We start from the raw sequence: 17743 nt of genomic DNA on the forward strand, positions 1-17743 counted from the left end.
ATTTAGCTAGGGGAAAAAAAAAAGATTTTCACCAAATAAGAAGCATATGGTTTCACATTCAATTACAGCCATTTTCTCCCGCTCACATTTAATAAGAACCACTTGTTCTCCGCTGCACAACTTCTACAAGAGCTAGGAATCATCTCACCACATAGCTCAGGGTGACCTCAGGAACTAGCCACCTAAAAGCAGCCCTCATTCATAAAACCCTCAAAGGACCTCAAAGGAACATCAGACACACCACAAAACCCTGTAGGAGATTCTCTCTGCAGGCCTTTAGGTAAAAACGTTGTTTTCATGGAATAAAACAAGGCTAGATTCACTCCAAGGTCAGCCAGTCAAATTCTGGTCATAAAACAATGTTAAAACTTAAAAATGGTGATATATCACCAAAAAATGCATGATAAATTGAATTGTCAACAAATAATGATATCAAGATGAGGGAGCATCATTTTAGGAACTACTACAGAGAGATAATCTCATTGAGTAATCTGTAAAACAGTGTGATTTAATAAAAAAAATAATTTATCTTGATCCCAGATGTGCAGCTGAATTGATCCAATCTGTAATCCCTCTTCTTGTCATACATATGAGGAGCTCAAGCTCACTGCAAGACACATGGGCCTTGGCATAATGCTTTGGAAAGCCAAAGTAGTATTAGCAGACCTCTGCACGCAATGTCTATGCTATATAAATGGCGATTTCTGGTGCGCATAGGCTTTAGGCAGGATTAGTGAAACCAGCAGCAGCTTACAGGAACATTGCCATTTTCTTTAAATTTGAGTTGCCTGTTTTTTTTTGTGGTATATGTTTTCAATTAAAACAAAAGCAAATTAAATCAGGAAAAGTCTCATCTAACAACCAAAACAGTGCAATAATATATGATGCTGTAACCACAAAGCACTTAGCTAAACTCCAACAAGAACAAGAAGTAGCTATGTAAACTAATCAGGGTATTAATATGCTCACATTGATAGGAAAAAGTGACTGTTTGAGGCAGAAACCTAATAAACATGAAGCCAGTGAAACCATGGCAACCCACCCCATCTTCACAGTTAAGTGAAGGGAAACTGATACCCATCATCCACATCCGTCCACCAGGCCGGGTTTTTGCTGATTTCAGATTTGGCATCAAAGGCTGGTGCGTCGCAGTTAGAGCGCTGCGGTGGCGACGCTCCGGATAAACACATTCATCTGAGAACATTGAAGGACGGGCCCTGGCTCACTCACATCACCTGATCCACAGAGAAAATCAGATCAGGATCACAGGATCAAGTTGGCATGTGCCAGCGCCAGAGAGAGAGAGAGAGAAAGAGAGAGCGAGCTGGGAGCAGGAAGGGGGAAATGGAACAGAGTTCAAGAAGGTGAAGATGAAGATGAGGATTACTTTCCTGGACGATTTACACACAGTGGCTGGTCTTTATGCATATCCCTCCAAGCACACATAGTCACCTATGTATACATTTCTTCTGAGAGGTAACTGAGCAAGTTCTGCCCACAGTTCTGCCCCCCTTGAGCAGTTTGGGCTTCAGCGCCTTGCATAAGGACAGTACAACGGTGACAACATTGACCAACCCCCGCCCCCAGTCACCAGTTCACAGCTGGAACACACTGTTGTTGCTGTTGCATTGCACTACTGCCCAGTGTTTCGTTCTGTAGAAAATCAATTCAGGTACCCATTTTTCAAGATGGAACCTTTTAGGCAACAATTTGCAAAGAGACCGTAAATGCAACAAATGGATCCTTTGTGTGACCTTTAATCCTTCATTAGGCTTTTAAAGCTGACAGAGTTCCACTTGAGAGCTTACACTTCAGTCTGTAGTGGCTCAAAACGTGCCTCTCTTTCCCACTCTGTATTAGCCTAATGCTTATTAGCGGCCATCTGCATTGAAATATGAGCAGGGTGGCTGACCTCAGGTTCTCTCTGACCCTCTAACCTCCCTCCCTCATGTTCTAATGTCCTCCTGCTGACCAAATTACTGGTTCACACACTCTAAAAGACACAGATTCTTCATTAGAGCATTTTCTAAAGCATAGTGAACCACTGTCGACATTTTGGAAGCTGGAAAGCTCTGCAGTAACCCACCAAAGAGAGTGCAGTGGATAGTCTGCACAAGAGGAAACCGCCATAAAAGTAACTTTGAATTACTGTTTGCAGCCCAAACCACCTTTCACTTCTTTCTGCTTTCCAGCTGTGACATGAAAAAGGAGGAGGCAGTTCATCTTCAACTTGGGAGACGTAAATTCATGACTGATACAAGTTTTTGACTGGTCAATTGTGGGTTCCTCATGTTACTTTGGGGAATATATTGAACTTCCTTGCCTCAGTTGGAACTACTTAGTAGTTCAAAAGCAGCGCTTCTGTCTTCAAGTTACTGCCTTTTGCCTTTGTATGTTTCAGTGCCCACATCAAAAGAGAGCATAATTAAGAGATGAATCTTGGGGGAAGGCTTTAAACAAATGACAGTGCTATCATGGGTATTTTATAGTTGTCCGCAGTAAGACTAATGTGCTCTGCCTAAGCTTTAAAAAAACAATGCCTAAGAGCACTGGTTACTCCTTCCTTCCTTCCTTCCATAAGCATTAGTCATATTTCCAAAGTAAACCAACTATTTACCAGAAAATAAGGTGCCAAGTAATGGCTTTGGGAAATGCATAGACTTAACCATTATGAGAATCCCAAACGGCAACCTCAAAAGAAAACATTTATAGAAATAATGTATGTGTGTGTGTGCGTGCGCGAGTGTGCGTGTGTGTGTTTATTGAGGGAAACAGAGTGCAAGGGGCCAACAGCTCGGGGAGACTCGGGCCTGTTGCACGCCTTTAATGCACACGGCCACGCTCAACATATTCTGTGAACGTCTCTCACCATTTCCTTCCACTGGGGAACGCGCTCATGTTTAATGCCTTTTGAACAGCCACAGAGTTTAGAAAGAGTTACAGTGCCAGAAAAGATCAAACAAAGAGCGGGAGGGGGGGGGGGGCAAAGCTGCAGGACATCCACTCTTTCTCTTGTAAGAGATGAGAAACATTTGTGCGAGCGTCTATGAATAGCAGTGCTTGTTTAATTCATGACTAGCCTCTTTCTGCGAGGTGTTGTCAAATTCAGCCCCAGCTGGCTGCTAATCTGAAGGCCTGCTTATCCATCAGCGGGCCTGATGTAAGGATAACCACTGCTTTCATCAGGATACAGTGATGATCAGCTTCTGTAACATTTAATGCAATCAAATTAAAAGCCAAACAGCTTTTTCAAACAAAATTACTTAAAAAATGGAAAAATGCAGCAATTTCCCCTCAAGGTATTTATCAGTGCTTATGAGTTAGGACTGAGAACTAAATGGGAAACGCTGAAACGAGAGCACTCAGCATTACTACACTTCAGCATAACCACTACCATTTGACATGCGTTTTCTTCCACTTGACTTGAGCATGTGAGGATTGGAGCAATGAGTGGTTGATTGTCATTCAAGACACGTACAGTTCGAACATAAAATTTTTGAGAGCGGATAGCGGGGGTTCTCTACCCTTTTTTTTGTTTTTTTTACATCAGAGTGCGAGACGCTTGCTGTTCCCGAGTCAGAGGGTAGTCTTCTCCTTTCAAAGCGCGCCACCATCGATCTGCATGTTCAAAGGGCGTGAGAGAGAAACAGAAAAGGAGAGCGAGAAAGAGAGAGAGAGAGAAAGAGAGAGAGAGGTGCACCCGGGGCTCATGTGTCATCTGACCTCATTTTAAGACGGACCCGTGAGGTTGCAGGGAAGGCAGGGGTGTACCTTTTCACGGCAACCTTTTCTTTCCTTCCTCCAAAATGACAGAACAAGAGGGCCCACACAAAGAGGAGTAAGACGTCTGCCTGGAAACCATCCACACAGAGATGAAAGAGGCCTGGTGAAGTCACGGCACAAAAACGCAACGGGCAGAAATACACAGCCCCATTACCCAATAATGGTCCGGTGTGTTTTTCCAAAAATTACACCTCAAGAGAGAGAGAGCAAGAGAGAAGGAGAAGGTGCTCAAGAGAGTGTATATTGAATGAAATTAAGATTTAATACACATGCAAGGTGGATGATTTGTCATGCATATCATCATGCAGTATTGGCACTTGACTTTATTAAGGCCATGGGTTCTTCCTGAAATTAACAACCCAAATTTTACTAACAACCAAAAATCACTCAGAGGCTATGCTAATGGAAAAGGAAACCAGGGTGAAACAGCTGGGCTTCCATTGCCCTCCTCATATATTACAGTCTGAATCACAGGTTTTGCATTTTCCCATGCAGCCATGAACTCACTTAGAATTGCATCCCAGGATGAGGCATTGCCAGCCATGCGTAAGGAGGAGAGAGAAAGAGATGAATAAAAAAAGAGTAAGTGTGTATGGGCCCGAGTCGGCCACTACATGGGTCTATACTTATACAGAGTGCCACACTGACCCACTTCAGCACAAACACAGAGCGCCAGGTCTGCCTCGTTGTCTGGCTTCTTCCCCAGTCTGTCAGTGGAGACACACACCAGGACAAACAAAGCGCTTACTATAAGATACAGACAGATATGCACCCGCAGATGCACGTGTCACATGCACATACCACACTAACACATGCTTGCACATATATACACACACACACACACACACACACCGCCTTTCCTGAATGGCGTCAGTCTGCGTTTACATATTTTCTAAATTCCAGAGTCAGTGAAAGCGCTGTGTGTTCGGCAGCGCGGGGGCCCCATCTGCACCACAGGAAGTCAACAGCCAAACGGCTGCAGGCCTCGTCCTTCCACGGCTGTCGTCCAGACCCTTAGGGAGACCGCAGCCTTTGCCCTCCCTCCTGACCACACACACACAGAGCCGGGGCCCTCGACCACACAGTTCAGGCTGAGGAAAGACAGCACCGCCGCCCTCTGTCTGGGTCTTAACTCAGTCGGGGACACAAAGTGGTGGTGAAAGCTGTGACGCGCAGGCTGCCGAGGTCCTCATCCACTCTGACGTAACGCCAGGAGGAAACAACCACAACAAAACATCCACTTCCTCAGCTATCTGGCACAGGAGCAGGAGTTGGGGGCCCCTGTCAGACACAACACTGCATTTCTATCAGTCGTCACCCCGACAGATAGTGACAGGAAACACCGTCCTGTACTCCCTAATCAACAAGGCTGTGTTCGCTAGCTGCACCTGCACAGAGCAGGCTATTGTGTTTTGTGTGTGTGTTTTGTGTATGTGTGTGTGTGTGTGTGAGTCCTCTGTAGGATTTGACCAATGTGGGTTTTTGTAGGCTGATACCAATACCAATATTTCTTGACCGAAACTGCTGATAGCTGATATTTTGTGATGACAGTATCCAAAATTAACTTTTTGGCTCACCTGTCAAGGGATAGCAAACTAAAACAATATATCTGCCAAGAATAATTTCTACTGAGCAAAATGATTAGTTTCACCCTACCTGTTTTCAATGCTATTTCATGTGTAGAATCAGGTGCTGTATGTTAATTTAAAACTTGGTCACTCGCGTATATACTGGATCAAGTTTGTAATTCATAATGAAGTGTGACAAAGTTTGAGAACAGGCAAAGACCAAAGACTGTATATAACCAAGACGCTCAAATGTTATTGTTTCAAAAAGTTACTGTAGCCAGATTGGTGGGTGACCCTTATTGATAATAAGACAGCATTTGGTGCTTGGCGAGTGTTAATTCTGGACCCTGTGCGCTGATATTCAATAACTTTGAATTTGACAATTTTTATGCCAAAAAATGCAACACATTTCAAGGATTCAGTGTTTCCCCCAAAATGTTATTCTTGGCAGGGTGGCACAACCTTTGAAACAGCAATTAGACCATGCACCACTACAATTTTCCATTCAAACCCAGGATAAACATATTCATGCATACCAGTATTGATCAATTATACAATAAATCTATAATCATGTATGTATGTAACAAACTGCATCGTATTGTACGTGGACAACAATGACTAGCAGATATCCGATTTTTAACAAAAATATCAGCAATATCGACCTGACATATCAGATATATCAGTCTAACCCTCGTTCTCTGGGATGCGAGTCCATTCATTCACCACAATACCAGAATGGAAGGATGGGGGAATCACACAAGACAAACAGGAAGCAGGTTGCTATGGCAGATGTTGCTGGTCTCACCTCTGACCCCTTGTAGCACTGGTGAGAAAAATCCCCAGTCAAACAACAGAGCATTTCTCCTGTTGTGAAACTTGCTGTAAGAAGCAGAAAGCTCTGGATGAGGTTTGGTCACAAATGGGCACGGGACCCGAGCCAGAGGCCTTTAAAGGAGTAAGAAGCCAGACTCCACTGTGTCAGTACAGACTTGGGAGAGACAGATGTTTTTGGATAAAGAGGCAACTTCCCCAAAGCAGCCGCCCGAATACAGTTACAGCACGGGCTCATGTCAGCTCACATCCCATCAGGACAGCCACTTCCCAAACACAGAGTAACAAGGTGATGTTTTAATGAAACTTCCTCACGCAGCAAACGTAAATTCAATTATTCAGCCTCTGCTGCGCCATCCCTCTGTCGGAAAAGATCAAGTAAAACACACTGATGTCTGGCTTAACGCAGACTGAGAGAGAGTTAGGGAGAGAGGAGAGAAAAAGGAGGATAGAGGTTTAAAAGGAATCAGTAGTCGGAAATGGCATAGCTAGTGAAACTGTGGGAGGAACAAACCGAAAGGGAGAGGAGGAAGGTGAAACAGAGTGTGAGTACAGAAACAGAGAGAGGACAAGATGAGACGAGGAGGCTGGTCTGGCTGTTTAATTAACGTAATTAAAGCCACAGAAAAGAATGATGCGCTCTGTGTAATGAGCTCCCTTCTCTGCTGTAGTAATTACCGTCCACTAACATGGAACAATGCTGGACATAATGTGCTAATGCCACTGGGTGTATTGGCTGGTGGAGAGGAGATGTATAATCATTAAACACGGCTAGGCAACAGACCTCAGGTCAGCAGAGGGTGATTATGTGACCAATAAATAAATCTATAGAACAATTAGCCTCACTGTTAGAGGCCGATTACATGGCAAACAGCAGAAGATACAGAAGTTCCTCAAGTGTGCTGGAGTCCTGACAGGAACGACTGAGAGAGGCAATAATGGAGAAGTTAAAGGAAAAATCCACCCCAAAACACTTTAACACTGTTAAAAAAATGGTGATGTACCTTGCATTTCTGGGCCCATTTTGTTTGGTGGTACATTTTAATTATTCCCGCAGATAATTTTTTAAATCTAAAACAACAGTAAATCAACGGTGAACATCAGGTTTTGGTGTCTACAGTGGCCCTGAGGGTCAAAACACAACGACATTTCACAAAACACAATGACATTTCAGATTACGGAAAAGGTGGGACAAGAGTTCTTGTTTGTGATTGGACAGAACCCAAGTCCCTGGCGACAGTTCAATGTAATTTCCTGTTTCTATTGTGAAATTCTTTGTGTTTTGTGAAATGTCATTGTGTTTTGTGAAATGTTGTTGTGTTTTGTGAAATGTCTTTGTGTTTTGTGAAATGTCGTTGTGTTTTGTGAAATGCTGTTGTGTTTTGTGAAATGTCTTTGTGTTTTGTGTAATGTTGTTGTGTTTTGTGAAATGTTGTGTTTTGTGAAATGTCTTTGTGTTTTGTGAAATGTTGTTGTTTTGTGAAATGTCTTTGTGTTTTGTGAGATGTTGTTGTGTTTTGAGAAATGTTGTAGTGTTTTGTGAAATGTTGTTGTGTTTTGACCCTCAGGGCCACCGTAGCTGTCAGTACCTCAGAATCAGAGAAAGGGCTTCTTTCTAGACTCACCGTTTTGCAAATCATCCGGGGAGAAATCCATCATAGAAGAGTAAGACTAGAAACCAATTTCTCTACAGACAGTAGACTCAATAGTCCATAATGCAACGCAACCACAACACATGTTGTGTTTTGAGTAAGGGCATGATCATAGACACGACCCAATGTTCACAAATATTTGTATGCCATATCTATATGCCCTACAGCCACCTTTGATTGAAAACAACAACTGCACACCCCTTTTCTGGGGGAGGAGGAGCACAAGGCCACACTAGCAAACGTGATATTTTAGACCAATTCCACACTGTTATGCAGTGGGGGCTGGTGTGCAATGAATTTGACTCGTTCGGCCAGCAAGCTTATACCCACTGCAGTCCAAAGCCAATGTGTGCCTTTGTTTTTTCTGCAAATGTGTCCTTTTGTTCATAAGAACTTACAGAAATTTGTGTCACAGCAAGTATAGGCCTACTGCCCACTTATCCACGTAAGAGTAACTGAGGGTGGATTTTTCTTTTAAAGAAAGGGAAGGAGGAATAAGCTCTTGACTGATTTCAGAAACAAAGTTCTCTAAAAGTACGAACTGCAACTTACTAACCTACAGCAAAGTGATGAGTGAAAGGGAGGATTATGAAAAGGTAAAACCGTCAAAGCAGGCCTCAGCGTGTTTGAAGCCATCAGGCTGACAGATTGTGATGGAGCTGATTTTTATAAAAGGTTATAGTGACTAGTAACTGTTAAAAGCTGTGAAGTCTCATTGAAAAATCTTCCTCTTCCACGTACAGACACTTTGCTCTCTTCATGTGTCCCACTGCATTCATCTCGCTGTCAGAGAAACATTAGAATGGTTGTCTTTGGATATAAAAGCTGGGGAGATATAATCACATCTGACTATCAACCCGAATTCAACAGGGATATCATGGGTGGTATGGGTTGTACGTGACACCTCTTGCTTTCAGATTTGGCAATGATTGTGACATTCAAGAGCAAATGTAGGCATGCAGTACGCGTATCAGCCATCCCCGCTTGTCAATCAAGTTAAGTCAACATTTTCTTAGGCTTGCTTGTCATGAAAAACACAGAAATATGCAACAGTGAGGCGTCTCCAAATCCATTTTAAAATGTTTTCTTTGTGCCTGAAGTTCTTTGAAGGTCCCTTTCAAAAACTCACAAGAAATATTGTTGTGGTGGGAAATTCTTCTTTGAGAGGAGTTACTGAAAAGATACAACTGCTTTTCCAAGGCCTGGCAGAACACTTGAGGTACTGCGGCGGTTGGTTCACATCCAATATGTATGAGTGCCGCGGATTCAAAGAAACCAGGAAGCTCTAAAACATTCACATGCTCCCAGTGCCAAGAGCTGATAAAGCCACCAGCTTCAGTCATACGGCACGCTGTACGTTGCCTCCATGCTACGGAGTAATCCCCAGATCCAGGGCTTTAGTCGGGTACTCGGGCTAGGAGGTTATGTATATGGGCACTGGCACTGTATATGTAGGCTGCCATGGAGATGGCTCTGCCCCTCCTGTGGCCTAGGAGCTCTGCTGTAGTCTACCACAGCTGAAAGACTAGACACAACATAATGTGGAGCACTGCCAGGCACCACAGACATCTAAAACACCCAGCTGACAAGCAAGCTGGATGATATAGTAAATCAGCACAGATAGGAGGACGTGCAAACCACTGAAGGTAAATGTATTCTCTCTACACAACAGAGTGGGTCCTCCGCAGGGTCAGTTGTAGACAGCTGACCCCATTCATTTGGAGATCAAACATAGTTCATGGCCCTTCCCATTAAACACCAGTGGCCCTTTCAGCCTGTTTAAATCCGCTGGTGTGGCGGGGAGGAGCCGAGGGCTGATTGAGAGCTGCCTCATGTCAGTCTGCCTGTGGCCGTTGCTATGATGAGTTCATTCAGCCTTGGGACACAAAGAGTTAATGGCTGTTGGGATTATGCAATGGCATGCCAGACGCTGCCTCCCCCCTCATCCCCCTCCTCCCCTTCACACGGGCTATAGCCAAATTAGGCATTCCTGCACGTTTCAATCAGATGCATTTGAATGCAGCGGCGGCACCACACATGCTTTGGCACAGACGTGGGAACAAAACAGGGATTTGGTTTCACTCCTAAAGGCGAGCTGCCCTCACCCAGGACTCACACCTGGCCTGCGGGGAAAGAAGTTGTCATAAGGATTTACGGTAGTCGGAAGGGTGATATATGCAGAGTGTCAAACTAGTTAAAACATCTGTATTTATCATTTTTAAAGTGCACATGAAACCATGAGTAATCGCTCATAGTAGATAAGTGATCCGGCAACAGCAGATTAGACAGGGTTACGGTTAAAGAGGGTCAGAAGATGTCAGCCAGTGTATCTGATAAAAGAATAATCATGTCACATTATTAGAGGATCACAGCAACTAAAAGCGGGAAAAACTCCTGTTTATGCAAACATGCTACTGCATATATGCAAGTCTTGCTCTAAATGACTTTAATTACTCTAAAATGAGACATTTGATGATATACAAGTGATGCCAAATCTTAAAAAATGACTTGCTGGTATGAAAGTAAAACTCATCACAGCATACCATTCAAATTCAAATAGCTGAGGCTGAGCTGAGTAAACTACAAAGCCAGTCTGGCATATCATCTCACTAAAGCATGGAAGAAAGGGCCATGAGTAAGCGCCATAAAACAGAACATTATTGAGAATAATACAACAAAGACAAGAGTGGCGGTGGTGGGTTGGGGTCCAAGCTATCCACTCCACCAGCCCAGACAGTGTGGTGTAGGCAGGCACCAAGTCAATAGGAAACAACAGACATCCTTCCAGACAAGGCTGTCAACCACAAGGGGCAACAGACCAAGAAAGATAGAGAAAGAGAGACAGACAGAGTTCTAGGCCCTACTTCAATCACAACCACGGGGTCCTGTTCCAGAGCCAGCAACACCACAAACACATGAGCCAACACACTGTCACATGCACTCACACACACGCACACCAGCTAAAGCACATGGGCCATTAGCTACAGTTATCATAATTTAAAGTGAGTAGCATTAGCCTCACAGTCCCTTGTTGATTTGGCTTTATTGATCACGCAGAGCCAACAGAGGCCACTGAGGGCAGTGGTCATTATGCAGGAGTTATTTTCCTGTCCCAGGCAAAGGAATGTCAGGGAGATTCTGCCTTCCTGCACACATCAGTACGGCCATTAAGCACCGGCACTCTTCCCACTGAGGCTACATGCAGAGGCGGCGGTAACCTATCAACGTCCTGGCCTGCTCATGTAATGGATGTCCATGCAGGACGAATCTGAGCCAATGCATTTGAACGCAGCACCATTTCTATGAACTGGAAAACATGCTTTGATCCCCTTCCACTGCTCGAAACCACCTTGTTTCTCTCTCTCTGTCTCATCTCCGCCTCAGGCTCATGAGCCAGTTGTTTTTTTGGCAAGCATTTGATCCATAACTTCAGACTCCAATCAACACATCTTAGAAACACGAGTACAAACTCAAGTGGAGGTATGCTTTTTTTTTTCATTTCTCCTCCAAATTATTTTATTTATGAGGAAAATAAGGAGGGCGATAAGATGGAGGTAGAAGGAGATGAAGGATGAGGTCAAGTCTGAGAAACTGAGCAGCCATGAATATAACTTCTGAGTGTGTGAGAGAGGATCTTCCCCTGGGAAAAGAGCCCAGCGGTAACTTTGGTCCGTCTCTAATGGAGTGAGTGCAAACGGCACATACATCTGGGTGAAAAAGGGGGCTCTCAAGTTCAAAGGCTGCACCTAAAATTGGGTAAACATTGTCTGATGAATGACCAGAAACAAGAGCTGTGAAATACCTTCAGGAATCCTCCCCCAGTTCCACAACTTGTGTTACCGATGCAGCCCTCTGATGTGCAGAACCTCACTGAGAAGCAGATCTATTTATTCGACTCTGTCCATCAAGCTTTCTCTGCAGTGTGTGAATGGCTTTGTTGTGTTGTCACGCTTGGCTCTCAGAGTACAGCCAGCTTTGGCTAACCTTGGAAAAGCCCTGCCAAAGTTACCCTAATGACCAACATTTCTGTCTCTTATAAGGTCTATAGGAGACTACATTTTAAAGCAGAACCCCGGCCATTTTCAACCTGGACCCCATTTTCCCATCTTTTTCCATCATACCTGACTGACAAAAATCTTGTTAATTGCTTCACTATAGAGCAACTTACATTTTACATGCCTTGGTGCAGCTCTCCAATACAGTCCTACTAGGCCAACAGACACTCCAAAAATCAACCGCAAAAGCATCCAAAGTTCTTTTTCAACACATGGAAGCTCTATAGCAAAGCAACTGACAAGATTCTGGTCAAAATTGATTGGTATGATGGACAAAGAAAAAAGTTAAGAAAACAAATCAAACTGTCTTAAAATTGTTTTGCCATATGATACAAAGTAAATCACGACTCCCTTGCGATGTATGCATACAGTTGTTGCACAAATATAATAGCTGTGGATCTAAGATACCATTCACAAATGCTGCGCTCCCTATTTTTGTAATCCATTTAGATCTACCAAAAAAAAAAAAGAAAAACTTATCCAGACAACAATCTAAATATGATGATTGATGTACCCCTCGGGATTACAAAACTGTGTGTATGTGGGTGTAAAGGAAGCTATTTCACTCCTCACAATCTAGGCTATTCTTGTGTTTATTTACATCTCTTATCCCCTATGAATCTCAGCATTCACAGAATCAGGACCAGTTTGCAGCCAAACAGCCTATGGCCATGGCAGGGTTAATAAAAGCCAAGTGTATGGATTTTAACAGAAAGCAGCGGCAGGTGGGCATGCCAACAAAACATCCAGAAAGCCCACATAGTATCTGCTCTGCCCCAGCCTTCAGACCTCATGCTGATACAGTACAAATATTATAGATTAGCTTTATGGGCCCTCTAGCGCTATATAAATGCAATCAATTATTATTATTATTATTATTATTAATCATGGTAGTGGAACCACCGCTTAGTAAATGCTGCTTTCAGGATTCCTTTCTGCTACACCGAGCTTAGACTGCATAATACCTGCTTCCTGTAAACAAAGCTTTGGGCAAAAAAACAGTCCATTTGTTGTCCAGTTTACAGGCGGCTGCGGAAGATGGTGTGATGATTCAGAAAGTCAATAAAGTCACATTCAGGAGGGCTCGCTTCTGAAATGCATGATGAAAATTTCAACTTGGAGGCATAACTCTTAAGTCGCCGTGAAGTGAGTATTACTTTGCGTCAGGCATCGAAATTATTAACGCCCTAGGAGAACCGAAATGCAGATCTTCTCCAGCCGCACCATGAGTTAGGGAGATCAAAGACGAGGGCCTGAGAGGAGATGAGCGCGTGAGGATGTTAACTAAACATTTCAGATCTATCTCAGCTGCTCGGCGCTAAGCCCAGTCATCTTTTCACAGAAATACCTCAGGTCTGAGACTCTGTTGATGAAGCAGCGGAAAAGGGGAGGGGGGGGGGGGTGAAAAACACACAGGGAGAGAGGTGGGGAGGGAGGGGGAGGAAGAGGGCATGGATGACATTGGCTGTAAGGGGGAGGGGGTAGATGCTGCATTTACATTATAGATGTTTAACTTCATAAGTGGCTTTCATCTGCGCTGAGAGCTGCGTCAAGAGCACTTCACTGGTCAGCTCCAAATGGAAACCAGATCGAGATAAAGAACCCAAAAGCAAAGACTGGAATGGCAAAACGGAGTGGTTATTGTAAAGACAAAAAAAAAGAAAAGATCTGGGTAAATATTTGATCACGGCGCCCAGATTCTGTAGATCGGACGACCCTGCAGAAACATGGACTGTTACAGTGTACGGTGTATAGAAATAAATTTGGCATACAATCACCGTCTACAGCGTTGGGAGTGCTGCAGCCCGCTCTGGCCCTTTTGCAGTGCATTCACAAGAGAGCACTTTAAAAAAAGAAAAAAAAAAAAATAGGAAATTTCTAAAGCGGGCTCACATGCGAGGCTGTCGTGACAGTACCTGGCTTGGCTCTATTCATGCCTCTTATAAACAGGAGCCCAGAGCAACCTCCCTCTCTCTCCTGCTGCCTACACACAGAGGACACATTCATCCCTAAGTGGGCACCATGAGGAGGCTGGGGAGGGGGGAGGGGGGGAGGGGAGGGCAGACACACTTCACCTTTAAGGGAATTTTTTCAGGCGCTGTGGGTATCATGGCTACACAAACGGTGCAGGCAACACTGCTCGTCTACATTACAGGCTACATGTAGAGATCAGATAAAAATTCACCCCGTTTTGACATGATGAGCTACGAGTTTGTGGGCCTGATCCTTGGCAGGATAATAACATTCCCCTGCACAAACTAGGAAGGATCACTGGCACTTTTCTTGGCTTTCCTTACACTCCGCCGAGGTTATGAACTTTAGAGGCTTCAACAATCTTTTTAGCTCCTTTTTTCTTTTTTTTGGATAGTACTCTACTGTGTTTGAAGCACACCAACCCAGAATACAGCACTGCTCTCCATCAGCACACATGACTGGGACCCATGAAAGCATGCCAAGCTCGGGCTCAGACAGGCAGCTCAGAAATGCAAACATGGGAGTTATGAATATGATAATCAGAAATGGCGTATCCGATGTGTTGTGCAGGTTGCAAGTACACCCCTGGGAATACATAATGGGGGGGTGATGGGACTGCCTTCAGTGATAGATGGAAACCCACTATCATCCTGTAATTCCCCAGTTCCAAATGGGGAAATGTAATTACTGTGTAATTGCATAGGCTACTAATACCCTGATAGACATACTGTATTGTTTAAGTGATAACAGATGTTGTTTGGAAGAGCTGAGTTTTCCTATAACATTCTCAAACTGGGGTGTGGGGGTCGGGAGGCGCGTGGGGTCCCAAACAAAATGAAGAATAGTTTAATTTGTCTAGAATGTAATTAAACAGCAATTATCCCAGTCAGACAACGCATAACAATGACAATACTAATCATAGGTTTCACTCTCAGCGGCTTTTTCTCCTCGCGTACAGTGTAGGTAGTTCTACAATTCAACAGTCAATCAACAACAACAATAATCTCCCTGTATGGGGGTCCCCGGGGACAAAAGCAGGGGGTCTATATGAGGCTCCCTGGGGCGTCGTGTCTTAATGTGTGTCTATGTGGAGGTCTGTGGTAAGAAAATGTTTGCGAAGCCCTATTGTATACAGCATCTAAACAGAGAGAAATTGATGTGCGCTCGCCGTACAAAGTGTCCAGGAGCTTGTTACCAACCTTGGAGGCAGATAATACCGACGGCGTAGAGCGTTTCCACCGGTGTCTTTCTCTTGTTGATCCCCGTGGAGTTAGTTTTGCCTTCCCTCCGCCGGTTTTCGCTCTTGGGTGATAGATCCATGATTGTACGGTGCTCAACGGCTCCCCGGCGCTGTTCTCCGGTTATGGGAGACCCGTAGGGAAAAGGGAGCGTACAGGGGATCCGTGCGTCACCGCGCGCGTAAAGGTAAGCTAACCCCCGCTACCTGTGCAGGTCTCCCGGGAGAGCAGACGGCCTGCTCACCTGGTTGTTTTGGAGACTAGGAAGAAGGCAGAAACATGTGGGACTGACAGCAAAATACTACGCTACGGTCTAGGCTAGCCAGGCGAACGAGTTACCGAGGAGTTAAGACCGCGAAGACCCGGTGAAAGTTTGTAGTTTAGACTTCCAGGCAGCCTACGGACCGGTGGATAAACAGCAATTTTCTCTCCAGCCGGACATTACAACCCCGTCTGTCTCTCCGCCGTCTGCCTGCGCCCAGAGCCGCCGACCGCCGGACCAGTTCAGCCTGCAACAAGAGGGAGTTTCGCTCCTCGGTGCTTCCAACTTGGCTTCCTCCCACTCGCTTTTTTTTACACCAGTCAAGACAGCGGGAATAAAACACACCGCTTCCTGTTACTGTTTTCAAAATAAAAGCCTTATTCATACACGTTGCAACTTTTTTTAATAAGCGTTTAAGTAAGATGTTTTCCCCCAAAATGTCCTTTTCGCAGCATATATTCCTGGCCATATGGGCCTGTGCTAGATGTCATATATAGAGAGTTATAGAGAGATTTCAGGTATCATATATGTGACTCACAAAACATATACCTGAAATCTTGAATGGCTAATTCTCTTGTAAAATTCAGTTTTAACCCATATTAGTGGCACAAATTTTGTGAAACACGATAGAATACGTACCATTTCCACATCCTGTATATATGTTATAAATTCACTGTTTTGTTTTTGGCTTGTCACATTTTTTCATGTTCTCATATATTTTTACTTAATTTGTCCATTTGTTCGATTCTTATTCATATCTTTTTTTTTGTTGTACCTGTAACGACCCAACTTCATGACGAGGATCATTTAATTTCATCTAATCTGTACACCCCAAACTTTTATTATTTTTTTTTCAAAGGGGAAGAAAAAGTTTTGCTTTTATTTTGAAGTCAGAATCATCTAACTTCCTGTTTTAGTCAATGTCTCTCTGTCTGCTTGACGGCCTCTCTCATTCCCCACAGTGCAGCTTCCGGTGCCCATACCTGAGCTGGGATAAGGAATACAACACTGCGACCCTCTGGCGGAATGCGATTTGTTTTCGGGGGGTTGAACTATCTTGTCTATCAAGTCTATTAACAGTCAAATAAATACAAATATCAAATAACTAAATCCAATATGTTTTTATTTACAACGGCATACCTCTGTGGTTGTGCATAAATGCACAATGTTGTAATTTGGCCATAACGACTAATCCCTATAATATTCCTATAATATTTCTATAGTGATTTACAGTGGGAGTGTGGCCCGCCATGATAGTTTACAGTGACCTTATCCTTCCTTGTGGTATTTGTTATCTCACATACATGGCATCACTCATTCCTACCATCATTCCTACAGAGAATTCTAGTTTCCCTGTGACATTTGCACAGTATCCTTATGAAATGCATTCTAGGATTAATAGTTGTTTTTGGTAAGGGGTCTAACCTTGATGTGATGTTCTCAGTTGTGTGTCTATTTTTTTTTAAGTGTGTGCACCGTTTGTCCACATTTGACATTTAATCCAGGTGGAAGGTGCACCGCCTTCTGCCAAGCTCACACAGCCTGAACATGAATGATTTTGACAGATAATAAATGGCATCAGCTGCACAGAGCCATGAGTCTTGGCCATGCTAATACATAATGCTCTGCACAAGGGCTGCTGGCACCACTGGTGGCTCTGTGTGTGACTGGTGCCATGTTGCTGGTCCAGCTGGCACCTTGCTACCTCTGGGTCACTCAGTGTGTTCCAGTGTGAGCATGTAGTTAACAGCTAGCAGATTAAAGGGCCAGCACAGTGTAATCTGATGATCTGAAGGGTCTGCTGTGACTGGGGCAAACCCGGGAGAGAAAAACAGAACTCCAAATCTACCTGTTTGCAAACTTCACAACACCGTCACAGCTTTGGCACCCTGAACCCCTGAATCCCAACTATATTGTACAAAAACCTGACAGCCTTTCACCTCATTCATCCTCTATGAATTCCTCAGTTCCAGGGAGCAGGAGCGCTTCAGCAGAAGACAGGAGCTACAACCTGCCTGCTCTGTTCTTTTGAAGTTTCGGAGGGCACGGTGTCAAGTCTCATGCACTAATGAACTCAGCTACTCCAACATGCTGTTTGCTTTCCTGACAGCTGCAGCTTCCAAGACCTGGGAGAGGGAGTCTGACAGCTCTGGGTGTGACTGAAGCATCTTGGGAGTGGGGAATTTCAAAGCAGCCGGAGAGGCTCCCACTGAGTGTAGAAACCTCAGGCAGACTTCTAACTGCAGGGAGGAAACTCTGGTAGACACATCATGTATGGACAAGGCACACTATAAATGTTTATAGGTTTCCCACACTCACCTGGACATTAAATTTAAAGTAAAAGTAAAATTTGGGGTAAGACATGACTTTGGTCAGAATT

Source organism: Centroberyx affinis, unplaced genomic scaffold, assembly GCF_046629955.1.
Source record: "Centroberyx affinis isolate AG114_WGS23_722 - 3 ecotype Tasmania unplaced genomic scaffold, CSIRO-AGI_Caff_v1 ptg002900l_1, whole genome shotgun sequence".
NCBI classification, from domain to species: Eukaryota; Metazoa; Chordata; class Actinopteri; order Beryciformes; family Berycidae; genus Centroberyx; species Centroberyx affinis.